This window comes from Ambystoma mexicanum, chromosome 6p, assembly GCF_040938575.1.
Source record: "Ambystoma mexicanum isolate Mex_15411 chromosome 6p, UKY_AmexF1_1, whole genome shotgun sequence".
NCBI lineage: Eukaryota > Metazoa > Chordata > Amphibia > Caudata > Ambystomatidae > Ambystoma > Ambystoma mexicanum.
The window spans coordinates 216,477,131-216,489,335 of NC_090935.1; positions in this window are offsets into that span (position 1 = coordinate 216,477,131).

The window sequence follows — 12,205 nt, forward strand, 5'->3', positions numbered from 1 at the left end:
AGAAGTGCGCTCAGCGGACGTATGAGAGGCAGTATTGATGAGTAAACAGGATGTGGAAACAGCGGGGGAGGCTGAGAACAGTGTGGGGGCTGAGTCAGAGCGCGGAAACTAGAAACGCGCCATAATGTTGCATGGATGCTAATATGCTACTGAGTTTTGGAAGTAGCAAACAGAATAACTGAAACCAAGATGCAGGCAATCAGGCAGCTCCTTAAACTCTTTGTGAATATAAAAAATAGGAAATAAACCAGAATGTATTGCTCTTAACCGTGGCATAGACATAAGAAAATAATCTGATAAATAGATAATCTGCTCTGCCTTTTTATACAAGTATGGTATGAGAGATTTATTTTATGAGGCTTGACTAATTAGATGTTCGTTTTTAACCGATGTTAGCTCATAATGCTTAAATGACAAGGAGACACATTGCTAAACGGCTTGAATCAAAATGCACCAGGATGAAACTTCGAACAGGTACACATATATGAATTAAGGCATATGCTCAGGATAAGCAATACATGTTTGTATTATAGCTAACAGGCTTGACAACTACATTGAAAATTATCGCTGATTATAACACCTATAACCATGGTTTCAACTTGATCAGTGAGTTGGAGAATATTTGAGAATAATTTTATTTTGAAAAGCTATTGTCCATTTATTTAGCTATCCATCCACCAATCCATCTATCTATCTATCTATCTATCTATCTATCTATCTATCTATCTATCTATCTATCTATCTATATAAGAGCAAGATATTTGAACTGTAGGGTGCATTTTCAAGTAAAATTGAAGAGCTGTGTGGAAAAGAGGCCTACCTCCTTTACCAAAGGAAAAAAAGCATTTTTATTCACATTAGAAGGAGGAATCAAAGATCCTTTTCACATAGAAACCAGGATTTTTAAACAGTGAGAGAAAAACAGCTTTCTTTGATGTGTGCAAGTAAAAGCAGATTAAATGTGAAAATGTAATGCTGCTCACAGAAAAATGTCAGGGTAAAGAAATGATGTTGACACATACAAAACACCAGTGATATTTGAAAAGTTACTTTTTTTCATGGAAAAATGAAAGCCAAAGACATACCCTTTTGCTGGCTGAAGGAAACTTCACAAGGAAATCTCCCACTGCCAGTCTGGATGTTACATCTCCCATCTAATTACCAAGTGCAATAAAGTGTCGTTCTAAAGGTGTCAAAATTCAGTGTTTTCCAGACCTAATGGCTCTGGAGGCATTGATTGCAGTAGAAGTGCCCCTTGGCTTGACCACGACCAATATGTGTGACAATGGGGGCAACAACTTCAAAGAGCAAGCTTCCAACACAAAGAGACTGATAAAAAACCTCTGGGTGCAGGCTGACCCAGTGAAAACAAATGGCCAGAAGGCAAGAGAATGGCCAATTGTCCCACATGAAGATACACAATTAATTTAAGAGAATTATTATCATTTAGGCCTTTTCTCAGACACCATACGTCAGATTTTGTTTATTTATATACCAATTTTTAGGTAATTTCCAAGCAATTTTGGAGACATACATTTCCTCCACCTGCAACTCTGGAAACTGTGAAGGCCAGTTAAACTAGGTTTCTGGCTGACCTGAACAAGTTCCGAATGTGTGAGTTGGTGAGTTGGTGAGTGGGTGAAGAATAAAAGATCGAGAAATGGCAAAAAGGTGCCATATGGTCCTGCTATATATTATGGACCGGGTTGTTAGCTTATCTAATTCCCCATGATTAGCTGAATCAGAAAATAGGTATATTATGGCAGTTGCTAGTAAAATTATGAAGTTGTCATGCATGACTAGTTTTTGGCAAAAACTTGAACGGAGAGCAAATGGCGATTACAAAAGGGAATTGCCATATGTTGCTCCAGACCCCTAAACCAATCCTGACTTGGAGGCTTGGTTTGGGAGGAGAGTGAAGGGTAATTGTCGAATCCTAGTTGCAGGAATTATTGCAGGGCACTTCCCCAAGACTGCAAAATTGGTGGTGTCTTCGCTGCTATAGACGAGGGACTGCACTAGGAGTAAAAGGGGAGACACAGACAGGAACAGACAGAGAGACAGGGAGGGCTGCTGAAACTTACCATCTGACAACTGGAATGAAACACCAGAGGAGCTTGCTGAGAGTGCATCTGGATGGATCGTCTAGTTTTAAGAAGGCCTCAAAGCTGACTGGGTCCCACGGTGGAGAGTAGGCAGCCATCTTTGAGTGTGGAGTGACCAGACCCCTGCCCTATCTTTCCAGAGTGGCCTGAGATGCAGCTGGCTTTCCTGAACTTTAAACAGAGGCTTTGTATGTAAGTAGAACTGAGCCTTGGGAAACCAAAAGGTGTCACGACCCTCACCCAAAACCCCCTCTGGCAAACCCACTGGCCAGGTGGAATCAGGACTCGGGCCTCTAGAGCCTGGCATCCTCTTCAAAAGCCCTCATGGGGCCAATCCTGGCGCCATAGGCGCCAGGCTCATACACCATGAACAACAATGTGCTTGGGAACTACTTTATTGTATTTTTAGCCAACATCGAGCCATCCACATAGCTTGGTTCCTTAAGAACCAAGCTATGCAGTCTAGTATTTTGGGTGTGGCAGGCCTGGAACTACTTTCCCTGGTAATACTTTACCCGGGCTATATAAACCAAACCCTAACTGCAGAACATGCTTTGTGTTACTTTGCAGCTTGCAACATGACGCTTACTGTGTTCAGCTATTCCCTCGAACCTCGGAGAAGCAGAACCTACAAGGAGACAAAAGGAACATCATTAGCAGCAGCATCTTACCTGCAGTCTTCATCTTTAAACACTCGCAGCTACTGAGAACAGCTTCCTTGAATCTGCATGCTTCCCGGACAGAACGACCTGAAAGAGGAAGATAGAGGCAACATTTAACAAAGCTGTAGAGACATTTACAATTTACGAACTGCTCAAAAGGCTTACCTGTCTGGTCGCCTCTTCGCTGGCACCACTCCGCACATTCCACTCGCACTGAAGAACACTGAAACCTACAAGGAAGGAAAACACAGGTTAGCAAAGGCAAGACTTCGCAGCGCTGCACATAGCACTTACTTACCGCATCAAAGCGCTCTTAATGTGCCATCATTTACCAGCGGGGCTCAACCAAGCCAATTCGCCGCGCTGAAGCTCCGCATACCTAAGGGAGAAAAAAGAGACATTTTATACAAAGAAAGGCATGCAGGTTAGCAACAAAACTAAAGAACAGCAATAAGACCTACCTGAATAATATCAAACGGGCCGGCATCAGTGAAGTAACTGGACCGCACTCGCTCATGAAAGACAACGCGCCCCTGCAAAGAAGGCAGGATGGAGAGCACGCCTAATTCTACCACAAGGTGAGGAGAGGGCGCCGGAGGGACTGAAAGCATACGGGGGTGGAGGGAGGATACTTACCCCAGCCGGTCAGTCTTGAACACAGTCCTCCTGTATTTTCAGGCAGAACCTTCCCCACAGACCACATCAGGGCAAAGCTGAGAAGCATACCAGCGAGTAACCCGCTGGGTGGCGTCCCTGTGGATACCAGGTGAGCGTAACAGAACACGAAGCCTACCATAACAAATCCACCTGGGCGCCATGGAGACATCAGAAATGGACCAATTGGCCCAATTACTAGGAGAGCTTTGTGCTGAGGTTCATTATGCCAGACAAGAGACTAATGCCCTCCGGAGAGACCTAATAGTGACCAAAGAACGCACTGAAGAGATTAGCAGGCAATACTTGCAATCACAGGCAGGACAGACGCCTCTACCTGGAAGCAATCGAACGATGCAAAACCCTGCCATACCACCCACTCCGGTACAGATCACGTTACCTGGAACAGTGCCCCTGGCACCACCAGAAAAGTTCTCAGGCGACCCACGGAAGTATGCAGCATTCATCAATCAGTGCCGCCTTCATTTTCTTTGTAGGCCTGGAGCATTTCCAAATGACCAACCTTGGGTAGCTTTTGTCTTATCATACATGAGTGGTAGTGCAGCAGATTGGTCGGTGCCTTTGGTATCCCATGACGATCCTCTATTACATGACTTTGGGGGGTTCCAGAGAGAAATGGAAAAACATTTTGCTTGCCATACCCAGGAACAAGCAGTAGACGATGAACTCTTGTCCCTCCGACAGGGGAATCAGGACTTGTTAACGTACATTGCTACCTTCAACAGACTGCTTGCCAAAGCTAGGTGGCCAGAAAACAAAAGAACGACGTTATTCCATCGAGGCTTACGAGGCGAATTAAAGGACGTCTTAGCCCAGGTGGTTGATCCACCCAGAGACTGTGCAGAATTCATAAATCTGGTCATGCAGCTAGACCACCAGTTGCAGGACCGAAAGGCAGACCGGTCTAAGACGGACCCTCGGACTGTGTATGTTCAACCAAAGGAAAACACACCCCGTGTACCAGAAAATGCTGTAGAACCCATGCAGATTGGAGGGATACAGCCTCCATTAAAAAAACAAGAGTGGGACAAAAGAAGACAGCAACAGCTTTGTTTGTATTGTGGGAAACCAGGACATTTCCTGAAGGACTGTCCAGTAAAACCCCCAAGAAGAACAGTCGGGGGCACAGAGAAGGATGAAGCTAAGGAATCGGGAAACTACCAAGCTCGACAAACGTAGAGGTCAGTTTGTCGAGTGAGAAGAAAGAGTTGCTGACCTCGCACTTTGCAATACCAGTGATCTTAATTAACCACCAACAGTCGTCAAGAATGCATGCCGTTGAAGCATACATCGATAGCGGAGCAGTTGGAAATTATATTGATCAAGAACTGGCAGCAGAGATGGGGCTTCCTTTGTGTTCTAAGACAACTATGGACAAGGTAACCACCGTGGATGGGACAGAAATCGCTTCCGGACCAGTAACCCAGTGCACAGCCAGGGTAACCTTGCTGTGCCAGGACGGACATCGGGAGTCTATTTCATTCAATCTCATCAAGGCACCTCAGTTCAGGCTAATAATAGGGATGCCATGGTTGGTTGCTCACAACCCTTTGATAGACTAGCGGGCATGAAAATTAACCTTCCCCGGTGACTGCTCCCCTGCCTGCTATTACCAAGAGGAGAAACTGGACGTCTGTATCCCCATGACTCCCGGAGTGACAGTATCAACCCTGGGAGCAACTAATACCTTGCCAAGTGAATACCATGATTTCCAGGATGTTTTCCGAAAGGACCAAGCCAATACATTGCCGCTGCACAGGCCCTATGACTGTCAGATCGACCTTTTTCCTGGTGCACAAATCCCTTGCGGCAGGATCTAGGCTCTCACAGAACCAGAAAACCTTCATTTGAAATCCTATTTAGACCAGTACCTTGCAAACGGATTTATCTGTCCTTCGAAGTCCCCGCAGCCAGTCCTTTGTTCTTCGTACCGAAAAAGGAAGGAGACTTGAGAACCTGTATTGACTACTGCGCATTGAACCAGATCACCGTGAAGAACCGCTACCCCTTGCCACTTATCACAGAGATGCTAGACCAAGTTAAAGATGCCCAGATTTATGCCAAATTGGACCTTCGAGGAGCGTACCACCTGTTCCGATTCAGAAAAGGAGATTAATGGAAAACCGCCTTCCGTACTAAGTACGGTTTCTTTGAATATCAAGTCATGCCCTTCGGGTTATGCAACGCTCCTGCGGCATTCCAATATTTCATGAATGACGTCTTAAGGGAGTTAATTGATGTGTGCGCCTTAGTGTACCTAGATGACATCTTAGTATACTCAGCCTCGGTACAAGATCATGTCAGGTACGTTCGTTCAGTCCTCACCAAGCTCCGTCAACATTGCTTGTTTGCAAAGCTTGAAAATGCTTTTTTTACGTCACCTAAGTAGAATTTCTTGGTTTTATCCTTACTCCAGGAGGTATCAGAATGGACGTGCACAAGGTAGATGCCATTCTGAAATGGCCTTCACCGACGACTCTGAAAGGGGTACAAAGCATGCTGGGCTTTGCGAACTTCTACCGCCGGTTCATCCCAGACTTCTCTCAGGTTGTGCACCAAATCACAGTACTATTACGAAAAAACAATAAAAAGTTTGCTTGGACCGAAGAATCAGAAGAAGCCTTTCAGGAACTTAAACGAAGGTTTACCTCCGCTCCAATCCTGCGACATCCTCGTCCAGACCTCCCTTATGTCGTTGAAACTGATGCGGCCAGTCTCGCAATGGGGGCTGTCCTTTCACAGAGAGACCCGGAAACCGGGCAGCTACATCCTGTGGCCTTCTGGTCAAAAAAGTTCTCACCTCCAGAGATTAATTATACCATCACAGACAAGGAACTCCTGGCTATCAAACCCGCCTTTAAAGCCTGGAGGCACTACCTTCTGGGGGCCAGACACACCATTACAGTCATCACAGAAGACCAACACCTGCAATATCTCAAAACAGCCAAGGCCCAGTCCTCGCGCCAATTACGGTGGGTCCTTTTCTTCGCTGAATATGATTATGTAATCACATTTCGACCAGGAGTCAGAAACGGAAAGGCGGATGCTTTATCTCGCATGGGCATAGATGAAATAGTATATACAACTCCTGACCCAGTACCTATTATACCTGAAGACAAACTCTTGGGTATCATGACAGCCTTAATACAAGCAGAACTACGAAAAGAAATCCAACGGACAATGAATCCTGATGCCTACCTCGCATGGCAAACTCAAGGAGAACAATATACCATCAAGGACCACCTACCCTTTTTTAGGGATCGCCTATATGTACCCAAGAAGGAATTACAACAGCATATTATTTCAAACTATCATGATTCACTGATCGAAGGGCATCCTGGGATCGCCAAAACCCTAGCTAAGGTGAAAGAGAACTTCTGGTCTCCTACAACCATTGGACATTCCTCCAGTTCCATGGCACACTCTTTCCCTTGACTTAATCACTGATCTACCTCCAAGCCAAGGGTTCAACACAATCCTTGTAGTTGTGGACTTATTCTCGAAGATGGCCCATTTTATTCCTCTCAAAGGCCTCCCAGCCGCAGCCACTTTAGCAAAAGTGTTCCTGGAGGGTGTGGTTAAGCTACATGCCTCCCTTCGGTTCTGGTCTCTGATCGAGGCAGCCAGTTTGTTTCAAACATCTGGAAAAAATGCTGTGCAATGGCGCAGATAGACGTTCGGCTATCTACCAGTCACCATCCCCAAACGGACGGCCAAACCAAGAGAACCAATCAGACACTCGAGCAATATTTACGGTGCATGCTGCACCACGAACAAAGAAATCGGAAAGAACTACTATGGATAGCCGAATATGCATATAACAATTCTTTGCATTCAAGCACGGGACAAATGCCCTTCTATACCGTTCATGGCAGACATCCACGTACCTCTGAACTAGACCTTCCAGCCAGCTTGGAAATACCAGCGGTAAAGACTCTACACACAACCATTACTGAGGCTTTCAAAAGGGCAAAGGAACACCTTATTGATGCCAAAGAAAAACAAAAGAGATTTGCCGACCAACACTGGAAAAAGGCCCCTGATTATCAAGTAGGAGACAAAGTTTGGTTAGCCGCTAAATTCGTACCCATCCGGACCTTTCATCCCAGATTCTTAGGACCCTATACCATTAAGACAATTATCAACCCAGCAGCCGTGAAACTGGATTTACCACCTAATCTACACATCCACCCGGTATTCCATGTGTCCCTCCTGAAACCAATGCAACCCGGCACACGGATTGGGACACCACCTAAGCCCATACTTGTTGACGAAGAATCAGAATTCGAAGTCAAAGATATCTTGGACTCTAAATACTCTAGGACCAAGCTATATTTTCTCGTCGATTGGAAAAGATTTGGACCACAACATAGATCCTGGGAGCCCAGTGAGAATATCCACGCACCACGTCTACTCAGGAAATTTCATTGGAACTTCCCAACCAAACCTGGGCCAGACAGAAGGAACACCATGGGAGGGGCCTTAGGGGGGAGTGCTGTCATGACCCTCGCCCAAAACCCCCTCTGGCAAACCCATTGGCCAGTTAGAGTCAGGACTTGGGCCTATAGAGCCTGGCATCCTCTTCAAAAGCCCTCATGGGGCCAGTCCTGGCACCTATGTCACCAGGCTCATACACCATGAACAACAATGTGCTTGGAAACTACTTTATTGTATTGTCAGCCAACATGGAGGCCTCCACATAGCTTGGTTCCCTAAGAACCAAGCTATGCCGTCTAGTGTTTTGGGTGTGGCAGGCCTGGAACTACTTTCCCTGGTACTACTTTACCTGGGCTATATAAACCACACCCTGACTGCAGAACATGCTTCGTGTTACTTTGCAGCTTGCAACGTGGCACTCACCGTGTCCAGTTATTCCCTCGAACCTCGGAGAAGCAGAACCTGCAAGGAGACAAAAGGAACATCATTAGCAGCAGCATCTTACCTGCAGTCTTCATCTTTAAACACTCGCAGCTACTAGAACAGCTTCCTCGAATCTGCACGCCTCCCGGGCAGAACGACCTGAAAGAGGAAGATAGAGGCAACATTAAAGAAAGCTGTAGAGACATTTACAATTTACGAACTGCTCAAAAGGCTTACCTGGCTGGTCGCCTCTCGGCTGGCACCGCTGTGGACATTCCACTTGCGCTGAAGAACACCGCGACCTACAAGGAAGGAAAACATAGGTCAGCAAAGGCAAGACTTCGCAGCGCTGCGCATAGCGCTTACTTACCGCATCATAGCGCTCTTAATTTACCAGCGGGGTTCAACCAAGCCAGTTCACCGCGCTGAAGCTCCGCATACCTAAGGGAGAAAAAAGAGACATTTTAAACAAAGAAAGGCATGCAGCATAGCAACAAAACTAAAGAACAGCAATAAGACCTACCTGAACAATATCAAACGGGCCGGCGTCAGTGAAGTAACTGGACCACACTCGCCCATGAAAGACAATGCGCCCCTGAAAAGAAGGCAGGACGGAGAGCACGCCTAATTCTACCACAAGGTGAGGAGAGGGCGCTGGAGGGACTGAAACCATACGGGGTTGGAGGGAAGATACTTAGCCCAGCCGGTCAGTCTTGAACACAGTCCTTCTGTATTTTCAGGCAGAACCTTCCCCGCAGACCACATCAGGGCAAAGCTGAGAAGCATACCAGCGACTAACCCAGCTGGGTGGCGTCCCTGTGGATACCAGGTGAGCGTAACAAAAGGTGAGGGAGTCTGCGTGCCTTGAATCATTTCCCTTTATAGTCGGCGCGGTGGGCAAAACTCTGTAGATACTTAGCCTTATTAACTATAAATCTTAATTTAATTAATTCCCCATTTGTCAGAACACTTCAGGTTGTATTTTGTTAAAATTCAAAATTAACAAAGCTCACTTCCCTGTGTGCGCTGAAAACTATAGCCTATAATTTAATCAGGTAATCCTTTTTGTCCTGCTGACCCCGACTTCTTTCTGGAAGAGGCGTGACTTTGATCTTAAATCAGTTCAACCTTTTTATCCAGCTTCGCCAACTAATGCATTTCAGTGGAGAGGGGCCTGAAATCCATATTCAAATTTTTCTGTCTGACTTTCCCAACAAGTAGGGTGGAGTCTGCAAAACAAACCGCGTAATCACCCTGTGTTTATTTTATACGAAAATTGTGGGCAAAATCATAATTGCCATATGTATTTGTACCAATCTTCAAATCCTACTGGTAGCCTTTTAAACCTGCAGGAAAATCAAAATCGCATAACACTACATGATGATTGCTTTCGTTATTGATCAGTATAATTATTTCTTCAAATGAAAATTTCAGAAAGTGCAGAATTGTGATTGTCTTCTTTACAACTCACTTGTGTGATTTATTTTTGCTAAGAGAAGTTGATTATGTTCGTATAAAGTGGTGTTTGACATTTTCGTGCTGATTTCTATTATTTTTACCAATATATTTCCTATACGCTGGCCTTGTTCTTGGCTCATTGTTAGCCCAGGGGGAGGGATCCAGCGGGCATGATATGCGTGTGAAGTAGGGCAGAAGAAAAAAAATGATTAAATAGTTTTTTGCCTGACACCTTCAGTGTGGAGGGAAGGAACTCCACGTGTTGAGGGTGGCTTCTCAATAAACCATTACATGATTTATGGAGTTAAATCTATCACCAAGAGTCGCTGAAATGTAAGTGATTGTAATGTTACCTGTTTTAGTTAAATCCACATTTCCTTTTGCGTTCTCAGTGGTCAACGTGGAGAAATAAGTAGTGGAACTGTGCACTTTTATTTTGAAAATAATTGTGTAGTTGCAGAAGCTCTTGTAGGGGGCTACATATATTTAGATACAGCTAATTTAAGAGTTGTGCAAGTAATCACACATTAAATATGATATGATGGACATGTAAAGCAATTTCGGGCTCGATTGTGGGTGTTAAGTACTGACTTGCTCCATGTCTGCAGAGTCCAGAGGGCGAGTAAGACCATCAGTGTCTTTTAATCCTCAATCTTTAAAAGTTTACAAGTGCACATCTTCGAAAAACTGGAAGTCACTGATGGGTGCCCCTTGGGAGAGATGGGTCCTCTTCCTTCTCTCTGTTATTAATTGTGGATGTAAAAATGGGGCGATACTACAGAGAATATCCTACATTTGAAAAAAAGTCCTGTGCAGTGTGGCAATAGTGTTATGAAGAGGCTGGCACAGACAGGTAAGTGATATTGAAGTTTTAATTAGTATTTAACACAGGAAGAAGACCCCCAACATGTAGAGACTCCTCTCCTTCAGCTCTTTCTCCAACTGACAACATTAGAACACTTAGATAACCCCAACCAGGAACACTGTCATCAACATTCCATGACATCATACTTGGGACTCAGCACACAGGAGAGAAACACTGTGGAGGACATTCTCCATTTACATCTTATGAGTCACTACAACACATCTCCCCCTTTTTTTTTTAACTTCACTTATATAATCTAACATCCGATCACCCTAAACAACTTAAGGGTGTCATGTAGACGACCACAATAACTCACATAAATTGGTCCAGTTCTCGACACACATACTATATATATCCTCTCTTGACTGCAGCAATTCTGTCTTTATTCCACACTTGCCCTCCAGTCACACGTACGGCCCCTTTCATGACCGCTACAACTCTGACTGGATCCGAATAAAGAGACTCTCCTTTCCTCTTCACAATTCCCTTCTTGATCCTAACCCAATCTCCACACTGTACGCGCAACTCTTTCTTACCTCTCTTCAGGTTCTCACGCGCCACCCATTCATACTTCTTCCTCACCAATGACTTTCTTACTTCATCAATAACCAGATCTGTTTCCCTACTCCTGCCCAGCCACGGCGGACACGCCATGGAATATGGTTTCCTGCCTCTCATAAGCTCAAACGGACACAGACCTGTCGTAGAATGAGGCGCCATCCTTAGGGCCCAGATCCTATTCTGTATCACAGCCAACTTATCCAACCCGCACTCTTCCCCCATGCGAATACTCTCCATCACACACCTATTCATCCTCTCAACTATACCGTTGGATTCGGGATGATATAATGAAGTCCTTTTGTGAGACACTCCACATTTCCTTAAATAGCTGATGAAGTTCCCCCCTACAAATTGGGGACCATTGTCCATCAACAAACTCTCCGGCAGACCTTCATGTGAAAATATCTCCTGCAAAGTCTTTATCATGCTTTCTCCTGTTACATCTCTCACAATTTTAAAATTCACCCACCTGGAGAACAGATCCACCACCAGTACTATGAATTTTCCACGTCCATACCCCAATTCCACAGGACCAAGGATATCCATGGCGAGATCACTCCATATCCTGGACGGAAGACCCACGTCCACAAACGGTTGCTTCTTAGCTACAGATCCCTTCCCACTCCTGACACAAAATTGACAATTTTCTAAACAATTTTCTATTTCCCTGTCAAAACCCGGCCACCAATAGTCTTCCCTCAATGCACCTTTGATTTTGGTAACTCCTATGTGACCACTGTGTGCCAACTCTATCACTCTCTTCCTCAATCCAACCGGAACCACAGCCCTTCCCCATCTGAACAATACCCCACCGATGACCGACAATTCATCCTTCAATTCCCAATACGGCCTCGCGCCCTCCGCTATTTCCACTTTCTTTGGCCATGTGGCAGAAACAACATACAGAACTATTTTATTTATGTTCTCATCGCTCCTCATCCCTTCCAACCACTCCTGTTTGGACACTATACCATCTGTGTTGACAAACACTAATTCCATTTCTTCATCTTCCACAACAC